General features: G+C 48.3%; 1 long non-coding RNA gene across 1 annotated transcript; it reads right to left on the bottom strand.

The window, feature by feature from the left end:
* Positions 1–582: 582 nt before the first annotated feature.
* On the bottom strand, positions 583–5096 carry LOC111818091. Its single transcript, XR_002822164.1, has 3 exons — positions 4954–5096; positions 3722–3923; positions 583–1647 (listed from the first exon to the last, which is right to left on the bottom strand). It is a non-coding gene; the product is annotated as an uncharacterized LOC111818091 (long non-coding RNA).
* Between the last annotated feature and the right edge of the window lie 1642 nt (positions 5097–6738).

Below are 6738 nucleotides of genomic sequence, written 5' to 3'. Positions count from 1 at the left end.
ATTTGTTCGGTCTTTGGTCTCTAGTTCTGGCCCACAGCAGCAGCATCCATCCCTTACAGTTGTAAGGTATCTTGTCTTCTTTGTTGTCTCCTTCAAGGGCCTGGTCCTGTCTGACTGCCTATAATATTTCTATCTATGTTAGCTGCCTGCAACGCTTAAGACACTACACTGTGGACCACTAGCCGAGACCAGCCTTTCGAACCTCATTCGTGGACACTGGAGCACTGTGGAATGTTCCTGTTCACCATACTGGGGTTCTGCAGTGCCCCCGACCTCTGTCCACAGTTACCAAGTGCACACACTGCCCCCAAGTTGTGACAACTAAAAGTGTATCTGTAAACCTTGTTCATTGTCTTGTGAGGAGAAAAACAGCCCTGGCTGTGAACCATTGATGTAGATGAGATTTTTTTAAATTGAGTTTTATTTATTTTTAATGTTTTTGGTACAGGGTCTCAGTATACAGCTCCGACTCATAGTGATCCTCCTGTTTTTCAGCCTCTCCAGTGCTGGGATTACAAGCATCCACCACTATGCTAGGACTCTGTGGCTGGCTCAGCATGTGGTGAGGGGCTGGTGTGGCATGTGATGCTGGAGATTGAACCCTGGTCCCTGAGCTTACCTAAGCAGGTGCTTTAGTCAATTGAACTATTCTGCCAGCCCCTATACATGAGATTGAAATGAACAGCTACTCAGACAGGCATGTCTTCACGTGTGCAGGTGTGTTTCTGCTGGGGGAGAGATCTCTACAGGACAACAGACTGGACAGTTGGGAAGGCAACGATGTCGTGATGTGCCCAGGCATCTCTCAGGTCCCCACAGGGCTTGTGCATGTGCACAGGGGTTCTCACTCCCCCTCTTCCCTCCCGGGATGTAAGAAGGGCACTGTTTTACTTCCATCCTCCTGGCTGCACAGTGGCCGGGCACCCATGGGTCATGAGGATTCTAAAACAATTTCTCTGTACTGGAGATTAAAACCAGAGGGTACTGGTTGACAATCCAACCGTTTTTTGTTTTTGCATACAGAGACCAGATCTTGCTGAGTTGCCCGGGCTGCCCTCGGATTCAAGACCCTTGGTGTCAGGAACACTGATTCTCCAGTCGAATCCCAGCCCTGGCACTGCCTGCTCCAAGGGCTGCTTCCTCGGCCATTAGCCAACATGAACACTAATACATGCATCTCAGTGTCCCTGTCTGCTAGCGGGCTTAGCTGATGGTCAGAACTGTACAGAGCTGTTATGTGTGAAAGAGACGATGCACGGAAGTCGTTCGTGTCTGTGGTTGTGACACAGGAACACATGAGAAACAGAAGCTAATTTCATTGTGGCTGTAGGCTCAAGGTCGTGGCCTACAAGCTCACCTCTCCCCCGTCCCCATCTCTAGCTTTGTCCCCACTGCTCCACACCTGCCCCTCTCTTGAGCCTGGGGGAACAGAAACTTGAGCCCATGGTGCCTGGGAAGCCAGGACACCCTGGGCCACTGGCTCAAGATCCACCAAGAGTTAATCCCTGGGAAACTAGCAACCAAATAAATTCTGCCCCGCCAAACACACCCCAATCATCATTAGTCACGGCTTGTTGGACGGGAGGCTCCTCCTCGGCGCTTATCTCCCTGGCTTCTGTCCTGGCCCAGGCAGCCATATTTCACCTTCTGAAAACAGATGACCCCGGGGTCAGGGAAATGAAAGGCCCATTCAACAGGTCAGCCAGGGACTCTGCTGGGGAGGAGGGCGAGGGTCATTCTGGATGCTGTCCCTGCCCGGGGCGGCCCGAAGACGGCTGCTCTGTGAGTCTCCCTCTCCATCCTCCAGATCAGGCCTCAGGGACACCCTAGGGTGACAACCACTCCAAGCCTTTGCCATCCAGAAGGCATCAGGCAAAGGTGGTATGTTGAGCAGGCATATTTGCATAGTGCCTACTCCCATGATGCTTTGCAGCAGGCCTGCCCAGACCCAATGGGTCGGATTCCTGGCTCCTCAGGGCCTTACCCACCCACAAGGCCTGACATACTTTTATGAGCCCACTGTGTTTTAAATTCTTTGCAGTGAAAAGGAACTAATGAAATGTTTGGGATGTCTTAACATTTTTCTTGTTCGGGGGAAAAAATGAAATTCACAGAGCTCATGAAAACGAGTTAAATCTGGCCTATAAAAAAGGTGAGAGCAAACTGTTTCAGCATTTCGTTACACAAAACAATGATCAGTGGTGCTATTTTTATGGTGAGAGGAGCTCCCAGGCAGAGCACGAGGGTCCCAGGAAATCCTACGGCAGCAGCCCTGAGGAGGGGTAGGTGTCACAGACAGGGAGGCAAACAGGAGGACTGAGATGTGCTCAGAACCATAAGTATCAGGAAGGGGATGAAGAAGGGTGAGGGGCCACACAGCAAAGGGGACAGAAAGGAACAGAGGAAAACAGTGTTCTTCAGCCTGGGTTGAAAGTGTATGAGTGACAATGAGAAAACAATAATAGCTAAATTTACTGGATAGATATCAAGTAACTTACTGCGTGTAATGTTTAAGAACTAGTGTTCTTTGTTATGAATGTTATGTTTTTGTTTTGAGGCAGAGTCTTGCTAAGTTTCACAGGCTGGGCTTGAAATTGTAATCCTCCGGCCTTGGCCTCTCAAGCTGCTGGGGCTACAGGTGTGCACGCCCACACCTTGCTAGCACACCGTGTTCCTTGTGCTTGCCAAGCAAGCGTTCATTCTACTGAGGTATCTCCCCGGCTCCTATTGTTCCTTAGAGGTGACTATTCACATTGTTATTGCTTTGGTCCTTCTTACCTACCCAGCATGCCAAGCACAGGGCTAAATAGCTTACACCTGTCATTTATCTTCATGTGAGTTCATTGACAGCTTGAACAGGAGCCACTGGTTCAGGTGTTTTATTTAGGAGGTGGTCCTGTGTCTGCTTCATTTGTTTGTGAAAGTCTCATTTTTTTTTTTCATGTATTTACAAGGTCTCAGTACACAGCTCAGACTTGGAGTGATCCTCCTGTTTTCAGCCTCCCCAGCGCTGGGATTACAGGTGTGTGCCACCATGCCCAGACTTGGTCCCCAGCTTAGCATGCCCGGGGGCGGGGCCGGCGCAGCATGTGGTGCTGGGGATCGAATCCCAGTTCTTGCCCTTGCCCAAGCAGGCACTTGGTCTGCTGAGCTGTCTCGCTGGCCCAGAAAGTCTCGTTTCTTGCTCTACCAGACAGTGATGATTAGGACTCACCTTTTGTAAGTAAAGAAACTGAGGCACAGCTACATCACCATGACTTGCCCCGGACCCCACAACTAGCATGTGAGCTAGGCCCATGCCTCCCCATTTTCTGTACCCTGGATTTGGGGTGTCCTATAGCCTGTGCCTAGTGTGAAGTCAAGCTTTGGAGCCAGGTTCACCCAATTCCAACTTTGCTGGGAACCCTTGGGGCTCTTAGCTTCTCTGGTCCTCAGTGTCCTTATTGAAATCAGTGGTGATTAAGTGATTTAATACTTGAAAAGAACCTAAAGCAGCTTGTGATGCATATTATGGTCCTAATAAGTACAGGCTGTTATATTGAACACAGGGGTTCCCAGAGCAGCGTCACCCTCAGACCTGCAGCATCCGCAACACCCAGAATGTATCAGAAGCGCCTGTGCTCAGGCCGGCCTGCAGCCTTGGGGATCTGAAGCCCTGCGAATGGGGCCCAGTGCGCCTGCGCGAACGCCCCACACCTGTGAGATTCTGCGGCGCACTTACACTTTGAGTAATCGCTTTTGCATTTCCCTGGCCCTCGTTCTTTCCCCAGAATGCCGTCTGCCCGGATTTTGGGTGTGGCCAGCACCTTCTGCTCCAAAGCATGACTAGAAGTAACAGAAGAAACCAACAGTAGTAGTCTGTCCCATCCGCATGTCCATTACCTGGGCATTAGAGTTGGCTCCCGGTTCAAATGCAGAGATTCCTAGGAAAGGTAAAGAGAAAGGTTATTTGTGGTTCACACCTTAGTAAGAATTGGAAGATGGAGCCAGACACGGAACAGCACACCTATAATCTCAGCACTCTAGGAAGTTGAAGCAGAAGGATTACAAGTTTGAGCCCAGCCTGGGCAGTTTAGTAACTTAGAAAAAAGTAAGAATGGCCAGCCAAATAGCTCCATGGACAAAAGCGCCTGCTTAGGTGGAGCGCAGCAGCTGGGGTACGATCCTCACCCCTGGGGCATGCTGAGCCATGCTGACCTCACCCCTGGGGCATGCTGAGACGGCAATTGAGACTAGGCATGGTGGCCCATTCCTGTAATCCCATCTCTTGGGATGCGGATCACTATGAGTCCGATCTATGTAGTGAGACCCTGTAGACCCTCTAGACCCTTATTAAAATACAAAAAAGGCTGGAAATATTATTTAGTACAAAGGAAAAAAATTAGCAGACAGGGTGAAGCTTACTTATGAACAACTTAGTGTTACAGAGAATTTGTTAGAGATTTAAAATTAAAAAAGTGGAAGAGAAATAGGTTGGTGGCATAAGGACCTGCCTGGCAAGTGCAAGGTCCTGAGTTCAATATCTAGAACTGTATGCTGTTTAGGGGCCCCAGAACCCGAGCATACCCTGCCGGCCCTGAGTAGTGCACACCTGCAATCCCAGCACTAGGGAGGCTGAGACAGGAGGATCACTATGAGTTCAAACTGTGTAGTGAAACCCTGTATCAAGGAAATAAATAAAAATAAATGGAAGCATTGTGGGAACAAGATGAGACACACATGACAGTGGAGAATGTGGTGGAAAAGTTTGTAGAATACATTAAAAACAGACCTTATCTGCACAATAATTTAGATGATTGGCTTAATGAGACTACCCACAGAAGGCTCTAGACAAAAAGCAAAATGAAACACAGCAAAACACCCCAGAACTTTCACACAGAGCATTCAATACAAGGAATTGGTTACACAATTGATAAAAGAGCTGAGAAGCCAAACAAGGAATGATGAGGTTACCTGGATACTAGCAGCACTGAGAAGTTGTTTCTTCTTTAGGACTGAAATAACAGGAAGAAGAACTGATATTTGTAGAAGCCAGAACCATTCAGAAAGAGCTAGAACCATTCAGAAGGAGCTAGGACCATAGTTAAGGCTGTTGAAAGTAGCCGGAACTATAGAGAGGAGGTGGTTTGGTAGGGGCAGGAAAAGGAAAGCATAAGTAGAAATACCCAGGATTCCCTTCTTCTCCACCTCCTTTTCTTTCTATGACCTCATATTGGTTAAACCAGTCCAGTGTGCAAAGCAGCCTGGGAAATGTAGTCCTCAGAGGTACAAACCAGACTGAGGAAAAGGTGGGATTGGAAAGATCCTTGTATCTTCCCTTCAACCTTTCACTCCCTCCTTCCTTTGTTTTTTTCTATATTCTCTCCTTTTTCTCTTCCTTCACTTTCCTCCCTCCCTTGCTGGTTCTTTTTATTTTCCTTTTTTGGCACTTCATGCACAATGGTATAAGAAAATATTGATAGCAGGTTTATGGAGTTTACAGTGTACATCTGAAAGAGATAGGATAGTGGAAAGGACATCAGCTCTCTGGGCTTCAGTCACAGAAGATGAAGGTAAATGGACAGCGGAGCCAGGAAGAGTGGTGAATGCCTGGAATCCCATCATTCTGGGGGCCGAGGCGAAAGGATTGTAAGTTTATACTAAGGTGGGCAACTTAGAGATAACTTGTCTCTAATTAAAAATTTAAAAATGGCTGAGGATGTAGCTCCCTATGAAGGTGCTGGATTCAGTCTCCCTAGTAAGGAGGGAAACAAGACAGCCCAACTCTCTTGTGACAACAGACCTTCACAGTGAGGTCCTGCAGGGCCCCTATGCCAGGCCAGCCTGGATATCCTCAAAGGATGTTTTCTCTGATCTCTAAAGAATGATGAGACTGGATTTGTCCAGTTTCAGACAGTTCTGCAGGGAGAAACATGTCCCAGGGCTCACCACGAACAGTAGTCCCTGCAAATATTTTTCTGGGGTGTGTGTGTGTGTGTGTGTGTGTGTGTGTGTTTGTGTGTGTAATACAAACTAAAAGTTGCTAGAAATTACGGGAAGACACAATTCTTGATGCTTGGCTTGCTATGGGTACAATCATGTAGAGAGACATGTTGATTGTGTGCACAGCACGGCTATGTGCTGTGTGTGTGGCACGCCATATCTGTGTAAGTGTGCCTGCGTGAGTGTGCATGTGTTTGTGAACAGAAAGAGGCTGCTCTTTCTTTTTTCATGACAAGAAGCTGAAAACAGCTGTTGTGCATTATTTGGAAGATCCAGAAACTTGCTGACTGGAGTCTGGCTCCTGCTAAGCACTGCTACTTCCTCACAATTGTCAGCGTGGTGCTAGCCACGTATGGGTCTCCTCCCGCAGACACTGGCTGAGCACCCGGCGCAGCCAGGAGCCACGCTAACTTCTGGGCTTCAGCCATGAACCAGGGAAACCAGAAGGCTTGATCCTTGAGCAGCCAAGCACCAAGGATTGTATCTTATTTTGGCTCACTATTCTGAGTCCACAAAGAGCTAAAGAAGCAGAGATCTCTGTTAGCCACAGCCCAGCTGGATGAGCGGCTCTAGGAATGTTAGCCTGCTCCTCAGGAAGGGCAAACAGAATTGCTTTCATGGTGCTATTATGAGTGACTTGAAAACAACTAGCTCACTGCAGCCTGACTTGTTCCGGGGAAGTGGCTAATGCCTGTATTGTTCTGTCCTGCCCTTCACTATGCTGCTGAATGCTGCACTCTCCGGATCTCCACATCA

This window comes from Octodon degus, unplaced genomic scaffold (genome assembly GCF_000260255.1).
Source record: "Octodon degus isolate 3935 unplaced genomic scaffold, OctDeg1.0 scaffold00079, whole genome shotgun sequence".
NCBI classification, from domain to species: Eukaryota; Metazoa; Chordata; class Mammalia; order Rodentia; family Octodontidae; genus Octodon; species Octodon degus.
Note: the sequence above shows the minus strand (reverse complement) of the source record. Positions and strands in the feature narration are given on the sequence as shown.